Source organism: Nomascus leucogenys, chromosome 4 (assembly GCF_006542625.1).
Source record: "Nomascus leucogenys isolate Asia chromosome 4, Asia_NLE_v1, whole genome shotgun sequence".
In the NCBI taxonomy this organism is placed as follows: domain Eukaryota; kingdom Metazoa; phylum Chordata; class Mammalia; order Primates; family Hylobatidae; genus Nomascus; species Nomascus leucogenys.
The window spans coordinates 21,425,802-21,441,965 of NC_044384.1; the positions used below are offsets into that span (position 1 = coordinate 21,425,802).

The window sequence follows — 16,164 nt, forward strand, 5'->3', positions numbered from 1 at the left end:
AATTTTCCCTTTTTTATAAGGCTACCTGTCAGATTAGGGTCCACATTCATGGCCTCATCTTAACTTGACTCCATCTGCAAGAGGGTCTGCAAAGACCCTATTTTCAAATAAGACCTTATTTTCAAAGAGGTACTGATAGCATTTCATATCTTTTTGGGGGGACACAATTCAACCTGTAGCAATGAGCAATAAGGAGGTGACCAGGTAAGTTACCTTTTCAAAAGGGATTCCTCACAAGACAAGGGTATGTTGTGTAGCACCAGCAGCTGGCTTCAAGACTTACTGCCTGACTTTTTTTAAGAGTAAGGATTTTTTAATTGCCCCAAAGCCTCAGGATCATTTAGGTGGACTAAGGGATAGTACTGTAGTCTTTAGGGCTGTTCTCAAATATTGCATATCTCTCTCCTCCTCTGGGCAATGGGAGAAATGTACTTCCCAATCTGAAATGGCATGGCCATGTGACTTGCTTTGGCCAGTAAAATATGAGCGGCAGTGATGTGTGCCACTTTCTAACACAGGCTTTAAAAGGGCAGTGTATGGGCTGGGCATGGTGGCTCACGCCTGTAATCCCAGTACTTTGGGAGGCCGAGGTGGGTGGATCACCTGAGGTCAGGAGTTAGAGACCAGCCTGACCAACATGGTGAAACCCCGTCTCTACTAAAAATACAGAAATTAGCCAGGCGTGGTGGTGTGCACCTGTAATCCCAGCTACTCAGGAGGCAGGAGAATCACTTGAACCCGGGAGGTGGAGGTTGCAGTGAGCTGAGATCGCACCACCGCGCTCCAGCCTGGGTGACAGAGTGAGACACTGTCTCTAAATAAATAAATAAATAAGGCAATGTGCAATTTACCACGTTCCTTTCACCTATGGCAGTGATGGTGAAGGCACAATGGGATTAGCTGTCATCATCCTAGGGACTCTTGGTGACGACAGAGAATTCTGCTCTCCTGCTGACACACATTGTGTATTGTGAGCAAGAAAATCCCCCTTTGTGGGCCAATTCACTGAGATGTGGTTTGTTATGCAGCATGATCAACATGATCTAGCCTATCCTTGACTGACACAGACGGGAATTTCCCAAATTGAATGTGTTCTCTGTATTTCCTTAGGTTTTTCTTTTGTCTATATTATTAGGAAAGGGAAGTCCATTTCATGAGCTCATATACAGTAGCAAAACTAAATGTAGAATGTTATACGCATCCATACCGCTAATTTACCCTGCCTACTAAAAACACTCAAACTCAACTGGGGCAATAAAATGTCAAGAGGAGCTATGTAGATCAAGGCCCAGTCAGGCCAATTCACTGACATAAGCCAAAATTCATTCGTTCATTTACTCAACCATTCAGTGGATGTCTACTTTTTATTTTTACATCAACTGGATTGATCCAAAACATACTGACTTATCTTTTATTTAATTTCAGTCACTGATATTACAAACATGTTTTGCAATCAATTACTGCATTCATTTAAATTGCTCGCAGTGTAAATTTCAGTGGTGTCTTAAAATCAGATAGATTAGTAGATATGAGGATGAGGAGTAATTTGATCCCTCCCTTTCTAGAAAGAGCTCCTTCTTGGTCCTCCTCTGAGGTGACAAGACTGCATTTACCAGCTAATGACAGCATTTTAACCAAATTAGAAAATGCTCCTGGTTACCATAAACACAACGAACAAATGGAAATAAGCCAGCACAAACTATGCAACACTCACGTGGATATTTTGTGAAATTCAGAGACCTTTGCCAACCTGACTTTTAAAAATAGCTGTATAAATAACTAGATACAACCTTATCTTTTAATTTAAAAATATGTTTATTAAACATTTTATAGTTTTTTTGTTTGCTTTGTGGGTGTTTTTTTTTTTGAGATGGAGTCTCGCTCTGTCGCCCAGGCTGGAGTGCAGTGGTGCGATCTCGGCTCACTGCAAGCTCCGCCTCCCAGGTTCACGCCATTCTCCTGCCTCAGCCTCCCGAGTAGCTGGGCCTACAGGCGCCCGCCACCATGCCCGACTAATTTTTTGTATTTTTAGTAGAGACGGGGCTTCACAGTGTTAGCCAGGATGGTCTCAATCTCCTGACCTCGTGATCCACCTGCCTTGGCCTCCCAAAGTCCTGGAATTACAGGCGTGAGCCACCGCGCCCAGCCAACATTTTATAGTTTTAAAACTGTTCTGATCAACCAGATGTAACGCATTAAGAAAAATAAAGGCAGATTTTTTTTCGTTTTGTTTTGTTTTCTTTTTCCTCCAAAATGGCTGCCATAAGGTTAGGGAAGTTGTTATTGACTCATTTGTAATACCGTGCTTTTGTTAATATTGTTTGGTAGGCGTGGAGAGCTAGGACAATGAATAATTACCTAATAATTAAGAGACTTTATAACATAAAGAAGGGGACCATGTGGTAGCAGTTGACAGAAAATATGGTGAGAACTGTGCCAAAGGGTGGGCAGAAAGACACAGAACAATAACAAAAGGCCACCCACTTCAACAGGTTTTCAGATCCTGTACTACACAGTTATGCTACCTAAGGTATTCTGTTGGAAGTCTTCCATTTCCATCACAGCTATCCTTTCCAGTTTAAAAAAAAAAAAAAAAGGAGACAGACTTGAAAATATAGGCTGGGCACAGCATCTTACACTTGTAATCCCAGCAGTTTGGGAGGCCAGGGCAGGATGATTGCTTGAGCTCAGGAGTTCAAGACCTGCTTGGGCAACATAGTGAGATACCTTCTCTACAAAAAATAAAAGATTAGCTGGGTATGGTGGTGCATGCCTGTAGTCCAGGCTACTCAGGAGGATGAGGCGGGAGGACTGCTTGAGCCCAGGAGTTCAAGGCTGCAGTGAGCCATGATCGCATGCCACTGCACTCCAGCCTGGGCAACAGAGTGAGATTTGTCTCAGGAAACAAAAAAAGAAAAGAAAAGAAGAAAAGGAAATACTGCAGAGTTTGAGAAATGTCACATTAGTTGAAAGTAATTAATTATGAAATAAGTCATTCTGTTGATTAATCTTTTACCAAATTACACTGGTCATTTTTAAACGACCCTCAAATAGGTCACAATGAATGAATTTCTTGGTTATGGGACTATATGCCATACCGGCTTTCTTAATTTTTCTACAATGAACATAGTAATGATGGTTGGAGACAGCAAAAAATAATGTATTTAACATAATTTTTAAATAATATTTCTCAGATTCAGCCCTCACTCCGAATTCCCCACAGTACTGCTTCCCTGCCCCTCATCTTCTCTCTGTGGCTGTGCTTTCCTAGTGGAAGCACACAGGTAGCTTCCTTGACAGGCTCCATGAATCCACTGCACAACCGACAAGTCTACAGAACCTACCAATATGCACAGGCTTGTGCTCGCTCTGCCTCCTAAATCCCTGCCACATCTGGTCTTTGCACCCAGCCTCACCCGGTCTGCTCCATGGCTTTCCTTTCTTTTTATTCAAAGTCCAGCTCAAATGTGCCTCCCTCAACCCCTGCCCAGAAAGTTCTCCTAACCAGGCCAGCCCCTGGTGCTCTCTTCCCTACACAGGTGGACAGTGGCATGGAACGCACAGATAGCGGCATGGGTTGGACAGTGGCATGGGTTGGACAGTGGCATGGGCCGGACAGTGGCATGGGCCGGACAGTGGCATGTGCCACACACCCAGAGGCAATAGGAAAGGCCAGAGGCATCATCTACCTTTAAAAGTGATGTAGTCAGGTGCTGTGGCTGGTCAGGAGGCCGAGGCAGAAGGGTCACTTCAGCCCAGGAGTTCGAGACCAGCCTGGGAAACACAGGGAGACCCCATCTCAAAAACAAAACAAATACCTCCTCCCCCCGAAAAAAAATACACACAGCACCTACTAGCACACTGTGGCTTATAAACTAGAAGGTTTGCTGAGTGTGCTTCAGGGATGGAAGGGGTTGGAACCCTGACAACACCACTTAGCCTGGCTTAGAGCAGGAACCCAAAAATCAGAGAGCTTTTTCTCTACTCAACATCCATGTGTGTTACAACTAAGTGTATAATGCTTATTTGTGAATGTACTTTAGAAACTTGTGTCTAATGTACATTCAGAATGGACTAGAGGCCAAAATATTTACTATCTGGCCCTTTACAGAATGTTTGCTAACTCCTGATTTAGAGCATAAAACACCATTCTTGTCAAATCATGCAGTGCCAATTACATCACAGAGCATGTGCAACAAAAAGGTGATCAGTGCAAAGTCCCAGCTCTCAGACGGCTTACAAACAGATCCCAGACCTCACACCAGCAAAAAATCCTACTGACACCACTGCCTAGGGAAGAACATCTGCATACCTGCTTCAACGTACTTCCCCAGTGGCACTTCTTTTCCTCTCAATCGTGTACCGAATTTCTAACACGGGCCTATTCTACTGAGATTTTCTCATTTCCAGGACTTCTTGCTGGAAATGCCCTTCTTTGCAAGTATAAATCCTATGCCTTTTTCAGGACTCTTACTCACACCTTTCATCTTATGCAGCCTTTCAGCATCCTCAATTCTGAGAATCCATAGCTTTTATCCATTTGTGTCTTCCTCTTCGTTTGAACTTCTGCCACTACTTAGTTCAGCCCCTTCTGTCATGTGCATTATCTTTTTGGTACCTGCCTCTCTAACTAGACTGGAAGCTGTGTGGGGGCAGGGGCTGTATCACTTTGGACTCTCTCATCTTAACTAACACATTAAAAAGGTATAATTGGCCGGGCACGGTGGGTCATGCCTGTAATCCCAGTACTTTGGGAGGCCAAGGTGGGTGGATCACTTGAGGCCAGGAGTTCAAGACCAGCCTGGCCAACAGCAAAACCCCATCTCTACTATAATACAAAAAAAAATTAGCTGGGCGTGGTGGCACATGCCTGTAATCCCAGCTACTTGGGAGGCTGAGGCAGGAGAATCACTTGAACCCGGGAGACAGAGGTGGCAGTGAGCCAAGACTGCACTGCTGCACTCTAGCCTGGGTGACAGAGTGAGACTCTATCTCAAAAAAAACAAAAAAACAAAAAAACAAAAAAAGTATAATCAGTCAAATATATAACTGTGTGAACCATTTTATTCTGAAAATCTCCATTCTCAAAAAATTTTCAATCTAGTTTGAGACGGATACGACAGAGAAGACAGACATGCAAACATAGATGGCACAATGGTGGAGGTAGTAAAGGGGCAGAGCGAGGGGGCTGAATGCCTGTACATGAGGGACTGATAGAAAGGGGAGGGAAGGCTCCTGCACACAGGGGCCACAGGGAATAAAGGCAGGGACGGGCCCAGTATCATGGAGTGTTTGTGGGTGTGTGGACATGCTGGGAAATGCAAGTCGATTCACCTGATTGGTAATGGAGGACCATATGGGGTTTTGGCAGAATAGGAGAGGATAGAATTTGTAAAAGCCACACTTTTGAGCTATAATATGGGACGTGGATTATAAGGGGTCCGTCTGGAGGTGGTTAAGTCTCTAACCAGGTAGGAAACTCCTCCAAATAAGAGGCTGGCCACAGCAGTGGCAGCAAAGAGGCAGGAGGGGCAGGGCCTGGCCGCCAGACAGATGTGGAAGATGAAAAAGAGACAAGGGGCTTCCAGGGTTTCTGATCTTCAGATAGCACTGGCCATGCTGGAGGGTCAGACCCCAACTCCAGAACAGACCACATTATACACTGTAAAGGCATGCATTTCCAGCGGAGAGAAAGCCTCTCTGAATCTTTAACGTCTATCTGAAGTTGAATTCTATCAAAGGACTACATGGGATTATGGACATGCTTCACTTTTTTTTTTTTAATTGTAAAAAGGAAGGAATCTTGGATATTTCTCAATGACACAGAAGGCGAAAACAAGTTCAGGAGAAAATACTTCCGAGAAAGTTTTTAATGAGGCATCATTCAATATCTTTTAGACAAAGTTTTCTCAAAGAGGACCATGGACACCCTGTGTTGGAATCCCTTGGGTATGTATAAAACACTGATAAGCAATTTCTGACCATAGCCTAGCCAGTCTGACCCGTTATGATATTACAACAATGTAAAAGTAGTTAAAAATAAGCTAGCAGAACATGCCAATGCATTTCTAACTTTTTTTAAAAAAACAGCATAAACAGAATCTCAAAATGTAAAACATACAGGCTATTTTAATATGATACATTTTATATCTTTAAATGTACAGTATCTTCCTAGTTGGTAAACGTTAAAAATAATAAAAATAAATTTCAGGTTAATGTCTGTGGAACCCCAGAAACAGTCTTTGGAGCAAAGTCTAAAACCACAGGTTTTAATTACCCCATTTATACCCACTGAGAAGCAAGCCAGAGGGTGAGAAGGTGACCCATGAACTAGCAGGCAACTGTCACCTAGCTGCCGAGGGGCCTAGGGGAGACTGCCACAATTACAAGTCAAGATCTACCACATGCACAAGATGCCTGGTGGACATTTCTTTTCACTGCTACCAGGCTCTAAACAACCTGCTATGCTCTCAGCTGGGACTATACCACCCTCCTTCCTGCCCCCAGGAAGACAGCTCCTGACATGCAAGCCAGAGCCTGCCTTTCTCTGCTGCCTCGGGGATTACCCTAGGATCACTATCCTCTATTTTATTTGTTGCTTATGTTTTCAGCAGAGCATTTTTTTTTCCTCTTCCCCATTGTGCCCCTCACCTGGCAGGACCCATGGGGTACAAAGATCAAATCAAAGTTCTGAGGCACAGCTGGCTCAGAGAAGCCAAGATACACAGGATTCCCCGTCCACAGCCAAGTCCCTTTTCTCCTCTTCCTTGGCCCTTCTTCCTGAGACCTGCCATGCAGTCCTCCTTCTGACATGGCTGTATGTCTGCCGCTGAAAAACCAAGGGTAGCACAGCCAACCCGGAGCCTGGCACTAAAAAATAAATACTCCCCAAAGGAAAAACAAAGTCTGTCTACACAGAAATGTTTGATCAACAGCAGGACACGGTCCACTCCACCAAAATGCCTTAGCACAATTATATCAAAGCTCGTAACCAGGGACACAGGCATTCCAGCAACTACAGACCCTGCAATATGCCAAGTTCAGATGGAAGGCTTTGATCATGGCATCATGCGGCTTTCCTTAACTGTTTCCAGCTTAAAATCCTCCTTAAGTAGTTTGGGAATAGGTGGGAGCTATTAACTTCGCCTAGTAAGCATTTTATTAATAATAATAATAATAATAATAATAATATTATAGCTGACCACAATTGTAAAACACATTAGCTTTTACAAAGATCTTAAAGTTACCCTCATTAATTCCTTACATAAACTCTACTGCAAGTATTGTCATTTTATAAATAAGGAAACAGCTTCAGAAAAGTTAAGTCACCAGGTTTCATAGAACTTGTCAGAAAATGAACATTAGGGCTGGGCGTGGTGGCTCACGCCTGTAATTCCAGCACTTTGAAAGGCCGAGGTGGGCAGATTACTCGAGGTCAGGAGTTCAAGACCAGCCTGGCCAACATGGCGAAAACCCATCTCTACCAAAAATACAAAAATTAGCCGAATGTGGTGGCAGGTGCCTGTAATCCCAGCTACTCAGGAGGCTGAGGCAGGAGAATCACCTGAACCTGGGAGGCAGAGCTTGCAATGAGCTGAGATGGCGCCACTGCCCTCCAGCCTGGGTGACAGAGTGAGACTCCATCTCGGAAAAAAACCAAAAAAAAAAAAAAAACCAAAAGAAAATGAACATTAAATCGAGTACTTTATGTATTTACTATACTCCGTTAGGTTGTTTTAAAAACTGCAAATGAGACCTAAACATGAAACCAGTAGTAATATTTTTTTGCTATTAACTTGAATGAGAATTTAAAAAAATGTTTGGTTTAAAAAGTGTCAGAAGAGGCCAAAGACTTAAAACTATCCAGTTGTTCCTGCTGGCACTAGTCCACACAGCACCAAAAAGATGACTGACAAGCTTAGAGGCCTGCAGAGCCGCTTAGGAAATGGGACCTGACTGCTCCCTACCTTCAATGCTCCCCCTAACTTCAATGCTCCCCCTACCTTCAATGCCCATAGGGGATTCTCATGTGCAACCAGGGTGCAGACTTCCTGCTTGTTAAGTTTTCCTGCCCTCAGCCATTCCATCCTTCTCCAATTGAAATGCCTCTGACCCACAAATCTCCGTTGGGTAACAGGTGAGGGGTGCTAAGGGTGCCATGCTCAGTCATGAAGCCTGGGCATCAGCAGCACCCATGACGTGCAGGTGAGTCAGGGCATGGCAGGCTGGTGCAGCAGCAGACTACTACTCCCTGGAAGAAGGCCTCGTATCAGACTCTCTGGGGACTTCACACACTCTCATCTTTCAGGACATATAACCTGGCCTGTGTTATCTCTCCAAATGACCCAAGAAATGGGAGATTATTTGCTTGTCAAGTTTTCTTTTTTGGTCTAGTAAGATGGGTGTGGGTGGTTAATCATGACAGGGAAAAAAATCCATTCAAGTACAGTTGACTCTTGAACAAGACGGGTTTGAACTGCATGAGCTCACTTATTATACAAGGATTTTCTTCTACCTCTGTCACCTGTGACAGCAAGACCACCCCCTCCTCTTCCTCCTCAGCTTACTCAATGTGAGGACAGTGAGGATGTAGACTTTACAATGATCCATTTCCACTTAATAAATAGCAAATATATTTTCTTTCTTATGATTTTAACATGTTTTCTCTAGTTTAATTATGAGAATACAGTATTTAATTTTTATAACATAAAATATATATGCTAATCAACTAAGTTATCAGCAAGGCTTCTGTCAACAGTAGGCTATTACTAGTTAAATTGTGGGGGAGTCAAAAGATTTCCAACTATGTGTTAGGATGTTGACACCCCAACCTCCACTTTGTTCAAGGGTTAATTGTATGTAGGTGTGATTTACAACTGATACTGCTTATTGTGATTTTGAATACAATAGCAGATTTCGTGTTACAGCAAACTTAGTTAAATCAGATGCTACAGAAATCAAAGTATTATACAAACTCAACCCATTTATTGAGCACCTACTACATAAAAAACTTATTACCAAGTGCTAAGGTGATAGAGCCTCACAGGACAAAATATCTGATGTGAAATTCACTAGGATTTGACAAGGAAGACAATTAAGACTACCAACCTCCTATTGAACTATTCTTTATTATTGGGAATAAGTCCTTCATCATCCGCCTATTAAATCAGATTAAAAAGAACTGGATCTTGGTGCAGGCCTAGGCTAAGAACTCTTCTCTTTCTGCAACTTTTAAGAATATGGTGAATTTCCTTCAACTACAAATCTTCTGTCCTTCAAGTTGAATAATTCTACTCCTGACAACAAAACACCCACTCTTTCAACTCCCTTGGGGGCTCTGCAGCTGTTTATCAGCTGTCTAAGCCAAGTGCATCCCTGAACTGTTTGGTCTACACATCCTGTGCATGGCTGCCCTCCTCCAGCTTCCGGGAAAACAACTGGGCCAAGCACTCCTTCATCCCACACTCCAGGGAGCTCACCTACAGGAGGAGGCAAAGTTCAAACCTCCCAGGACTAAATGTTAAGGACACTCTCTCTTTTGGTTATATGTCACTAACAAGCTAGTCTACAACTTCAGAGCTCAACACAACAGCCACTTACTAACTCTCAGGAATGTGGAGACTGACTGGGCCGATCAGTGGCCTCCTATGTGACTATAGTTGGATGGTGATTGGCTGGAACATCCAAGATGGCTTCACTCACCTGCCTGACACTTGGAGATGGCTAGAAAGCTGGAACTTCTCTCTACGTGGCTCACTTCAGGGCCTTTAGGTGGCAGCTGGATCCCCAAAGCAAGCTTTTCCAAAAGGCAGGAAGTGGAAGCTGCCAGTCCTTTGAAAGGCTACGCGTAGAAAGGGCCCAGCATCACTTCAAGGCAACCACAAGGCCAGCCTGGACTCCAGGGCAGGGGAAATAAACTCTCTGTGTGGATGGGAGAGGGATAAAAAGGATCCATGGCCATCTTTGCTCTGTCACACCATTTTCCCATTTTTAATTAAAGAAGAATACACAGACACAATCTCTACCTATGGTTTTAAAGATAGACCTAAAATCCACGCCGAAGGTTCTGCGGTCTACCATTTTGGTCTGAAGCAAAACATCTTGTAGGTTAGAGCTCACTGAATGCATAAGTGCATTTGCCCAACTTGTTACATGGTCACGATGCCTTAATCTACAACACCAAATTGTCAACAAGAACCCAGTGTCTGCATAATGAACACAGTTACTTATGTTCAACAAATGAACAACAAAAGCCAAATGAAAAGGCCTTAAACTCCTGGACCAAATGATTCAAAAGTGAAGAGGGATTCTAAAGACATAAAGAGAAGTCTGCACGCCCTCACACACACTCCTGACTCTACTGTGTCTGTATCTCAGGAAGGGCAAGATATCTGGCACAGAATTTGGAAAACAAAAGTAGCCTCCTGTCATTTGTAAGAGTAACAACAAGAGAGAGAGAGATCCTCTGTAAATATCACAGGAGATGTTAGATACTAGTCTTTGTTTTTCCTGTGAAACTGTGGATGTGTCATAATTTTAAAAATTGCTGACTTTTCCCAGGCTTCAGAGCAGCTGAACACATTTGAGTTTTGCATCTACTGAGGGTACCTCCATGCTATTTACATATCAGGTGCGTGACTGTGTTCTACAACGTGAACAATCCAGGGGCCCTTGCTTTCCCCTAAGCTCATCCTGGACCACTGTCTCCTCCACTCACTTGGATGATCCCTTTCTGATCCTCCAGCATCTCTGACTCTCTTCCCAGTGCAGGACCTTTGGACCAGTGGCTGCTTCCACTGCAGTTCCACTGGCCTTGCCCAGAGGGGTCCTTCCCAGGCCTCAGCTTACAGGCCACTCCTGGGGGGGCAGGTTCCTTACCTCTCTTCAATTAGGCCTCCCCATGATTTCCTGTCTCAGCTTCCTGTTTGCCTCCTTTGGCACATTCATGAAAATATGTAGGTATTTGACTTATGAGTGTCTCTACCATTCATAAAAAAAGAGCCGGCTCGGCGCGGTGAACCCGGGAGGTGGAGCTAGCAGTGAGCCGAGATCGCGCCACTGCACTCCAGCCTGGGGGACAGAGCAAGACTCCGTCTCAAAAAAAAAAAAAGAGCCATGGTCTGCAGTCTCCACAAGGGCAGGGGCACATCTGTCTTATGTATTACTTGCATCTCTAGAACTCGGCACAGTACCTGGACAGCAGAAGGAATTCAGAAGTGTCCCTTAGCCTTTCTGACTTTTATGTTTATAAAAGCGGCAACAGCAAGTGAATCACCAAACTTTCTGGACTTAATTCATTCTTTTTTGGAGGAAGGTCGAGATTAAATTTTTTTTTTTTTCCTTGAGACAGGGTCTCACTCTGTCACCCAGGCTGGAGTACAGTGGTGTAATCACAGCTCACTGCAGCCTCAGTTTCCCCAAGCTCAGGTGATCCTCCTACCTCCTGAATAGCTGGGACTACAGGCACATGCTGGCCAATTTGTGCATTTTTTGTAGAGACGAGGTTTTGCCACGTTGCCCACATCTTGAATTCCTGAGCTTGAATGATCTACCTGCCTTGGCCTCTCAAAGCGCTGGGATTACAGCTGTGAGTCACTACGCCTGGCCTTTGGATTAAATAATATTAATTTCCTTCCATCAATATCACTGAACAGCTATTACCTACTCACCCAGGTTTACAAATAAATACTCATTTGTATTTACTACTTAGTGAGGAAATTCATTATCAGTAAGGATTTATTTTCTCGTCTCTACTATTATCTTATGAATTTAATATTGTAAAATCCTAACATAAAATAGGTCTGGAAAGACAAACTTTCCATAATCTTATATAATAACACTTTCACTATCTTAAAAGTATAAGGAAAGTCTAACCTGTGGAAAAATTCAGAAGTAATAAGGTTTTTCTATTTTTCATAAATTTTGAATATATCTTCAATAACCAAGGATGAGGTCCAATCCGTAAAACTGCAGTCCCAGGCTTGAAGCTGTAATTTGCTGACAATCTCATTTCAGCCACGTCCAAAATTAGCAACTAATTCTTTACACATACTTTATTAATAGACTCCTGAAATTCAGAGATTAGATTAGAGAGAAGCACATTCATTAAGTTGGGAAAACATACAAAACGAAAAATAAAAGGTGCACTTTAATATAATGATCAAACAAACATGATAATCAGCTAGGGAAAAACTACTCACGCGATGTTTAGACTTTTCTCCTACTCAGTAGTAAAATATACAACTGGTACATACAATAGCAAAACTGTTGATAAAATTCTTAACCCACAATCAACCGTACATCTTGGTTTATGATTTGGTTTTCGTTAATTTATAATCCAAGTTTCTTGGAAAAGGTTACTTGCTGAGTTACTTAAAATAATCCTTAATTTCTTTTCTAGCTAATCTCACTCTAAAAGGGTAACTTTTAAATCATAACAACTGTTTGGGTTTAATAAAAACCAGAAAGAACTTTTTGAGAAATACATTCAGAGGAAAGGTAGCCATTACCAAAAAGTGATGTTGGTTTGGCCTTTGAAAAAGAAGAGAATAAACCACGAAAGCCTTCAAAGTCCTTCTAAATTAAAGTAATAAAAATAAAAGTTGCTGACACCTGGTAGTCAAGTGAATCATAAAATCTTTTTTAAGGATACATTTTATTGATTTTTTTTTCAGGGTTCTTCCATAACAGTACAGTAGGAAATTCATTAACCCTAAAGGGATAAAGGCATAATCCAGATGAAGATAAAAATCAAGATGAATTAAAAATGTGTTTGCTGATATTAATTCAGTGGATAGGGTTGCTACATATCCAATTCCTAAACATCTGTGAAGAATTAAGATTTTCTCTTTCAGGGAAAAAACAATGATAATAAGAGCTAATATTTATTAAGCATTAATATGTGCCAAGCACTAGGCTAAACAGCTGGTATACATTATTCCACTGAATTCTTACATCCAAGTCTTACGAAAATCTATCTGATTCCAGAGATGTTCCAGGAGGACGAGAGTAAAATCAGCAGAGATATGAGGGAGAAAGACCAAAGACAGATCATATACATTATTAAAAAGGTAACTACCCTAAGTCCTCACTCTCAACCTATTTATTCTTCCTTTATAAACAATGCTAGTGAGCTTGACTAAACACCTAAACTTTAAGCAGATGAGAAGCAGCAAATTAGAAGAGGGAATTGGCCTCTATCCTTGGAGCCACAAGAAGTGGTAACTGATAAGCAATAGAAATCAGAAAGAAACAATAAGCAGCAAACATCTCAAGATCATGGCGGTCTAAGAACTTTAATGCAGAAACAAAGCATGCTATATACCTTACCAGGCCCAGACAGCACTGTTGATAAATGTTTATTATGTAAAGAATGACTAGGTCATAAAATAACCCATGGCTAGGAGGGTGAGTGTGTCAAAAAATTGTTCAGATATGTTCAGAATGCTCTACTTAAGAGAGAATGAAAGACAGCAATACAACAGTGTGAACTGTTGGCCAGACTATGGGCAGTTCATTTGCAGAAGTCCCCAGATGGCCAAGACTGAGCTACAGTTTGCACTCTCCTGTGCTGGGGGAGCTGGTGGTTTGGGCTTTAGGCCACCTGATGTCCAGGCTCCGCTACCACACTCCTGTGAGCCCTAAAAAATGAGATGACCCAGGTTACCTTTTCAGTCCTTTTCCTCTTTACTACTTTGCTTTAAATACCATAAGAAAGAAACCACCTATTACCCACTTCTCTGAAATTCATGAAAATTTGACAACTGGCCAACACTTTCAAGAAGTGGAGTTATCAAAAGCCACAAAAATGCACTCAGTTAATATTTACAGCAGGGAGATACTTTAGTTACCTGGAAAAAAGTGGTATTGGCACACAAGTCATAACAGGATAGACCGGTCTTGCCATGGCTAGAATTGGAATTCCACTTTTACTCACTTCTTGCAGTAGGAAACAGAGAAAATTAATCCTTTCACTTCAGTTATTTTAGGAGATAAGCTCTTTTATATATGCTTTGCAAATATTCAACTGGACTGCTCTTATTGCACAGGTATTTTACAACCTTGCTTGAATGGAAGTTTATTTTGTGGACCTCTGAGCCATAAAATGACATGTCCCACCTCTAGAAAGAGGAACCATGTGAACACAATATAGACTTGGGGTGATGAAGGAAAAGTGGGTGAGAAAAAAATGCATTAAATCAGTATTTACACCAAAGGTTATCAAGGAAACCCAGATTTAGGCTGTCAGTAGCATTAACTTCTTAAATCAGTTATTCTCAACCCTGACTGACAATCAGAATCCCTGAAGTACCACCTGGGTACTATGCCCTTCTCCCCCCAAGCAATACATCTACTTCTGGCCAGGGGTCCCCTTTAATGTGCTAAATAATCAAAATCAGTGAAATTATTTTTATCCAGTCTGCATTATTCTTGGTAGATTCTATTCCATTAAGAGTTAAACCTGTTCACTGACAGAAATATCAATAAACTAGGATAAAGTAAAAAATCTGCTGACCACAGACTTGTGTTGAACACAAGGGTAATACCTAATCCTTTTTGCTGCAGTGAGCCATTTAAACACCACTCTGAATGCAGGGTGGGAAATAAAAAATGAGCCATTCAGTAGCCTTGCAAAGATTTGCAAGAACCTAGAATGCTTTTCTGAGAGTTTTAAGCCATGATTTATCCAATCTTTGATATCTGTTCTATAGATAAATACTGCTGGATCCCATCTCCCCAGCCAACACACTCTACCTCCCACTTTTCCCCCCTTTCCTCCCTCTCTTCCCCCACTTCGGGCAAGTCTTCCTGCATCTGTTTTGCTTGGCAACACACATCAGCATTCCAACAGATGTCACCTGGCCACTGACAGAAGATTGGAACATATTAGGCAAAGTAAGAAACCTGTTCAAAAGGAAAAATCGATCCCCAGTGAGGTTTCTGCCAGGGAGGATCACCAGACTTTCAGGCCTGAGGCTTGGGAAGGGAGGCGGCTCTGAGTCACTGAGGCCATACCTTGTCATCACCCTTGCATGGCTATCAGATTGAAAGAATGCTCCCAAGAGCACTGTCTCCCATAGAAGGCTCCCCTCCTCCCCAAGGACTTCCTCTTCTCCCTCAAACACAGAACCTCTGCAGAAACCTTAACTGGTCAGCTTAAAGAAGCCTGAGAATAAACTGGCTGTGACCCCTTACAATGACCACAGGACTTCATTACAAAGCATGATGCCTATTTCTTTATTTAAATCCACGTTCTAAAGAAAATTTTCACTAGCTGAGACAAAGGAGTGTCTATTTCATCAGCAGCAACTTAAAAACTCTGCCCTACCCATCTCTATTCTTGCCGTTTCCATGAACTAAGATTGTGTCTGTCTATCTGCTCATCCGTCAAGCCCTCAGCCTATCAAGGAAACACACAATAAACTAGGGGGTGAAGGGAATAAAAATATTTCACCCCAAAATATCCCTCTTTGATACACTGTGAATGTCTGTTCAGAGGGCAGGTCTGTGGGGGGAGATTGCACCTGGGGAGGAAACTGCACTGATGGAAGCCGTCTTTCTCTAAGGCCCTCCCTTGTCCAGATCTAGGGAAGATTCACTGAGAGTCTGATACCTTTAAAGCTCTGAAAGAAACAGCTGCATTCTCTTCTCTGTGAGGGCTGCTACCTAGGAGGTTTCACCTACATAACAGGACCACCTCTGCTAGCCAGGCCTCCTCTTCTCTCCCTCCAAGAATCTTTCTTGCCACCATAACCTGATTGACCACCATACCCTATTTTTGGTCAGGCTCTGAGCCCCATTCTTCCTATAACCTCAGGATGGTATAGAAGCTTCTGAACCCCATTGGGGGGTTGGGGTAATCACTCTGCATGCACGTTAATAAATTTGCATGCCATTTCTCCTATTAATCGGGCTTCTGACAGTTGATTTTTCAGGGGACCATCAGAAGGCACAGAGCAAATTTTCCCTTGGTCCCTACAGTGGGGGCAAAAAACAACGACCTCCAAAACTGAGGGAAACATGCAAAAACCTTGCTCCTGGAAAACGCTTCTGAAGGGCCTGCCTCTCTCTGGGGGTGAAGCTTGCAGGATAAATGAGCTATTTTAAAAGCTATGTATCAGCTTTGCTTTAATGCCCACACATTATTCATCAATGGACAACACA

General features: G+C 42.6%; 1 protein-coding gene across 16 annotated transcripts in view; it reads right to left on the reverse strand.

Moving 5' to 3' along the window:
* Positions 1 to 16,164, reverse strand: part of NEDD4L (NEDD4 like E3 ubiquitin protein ligase) — a 367,577-nt gene that overhangs the window by 118,461 nt on the left and 232,952 nt on the right. The window lies entirely within an intron of this gene.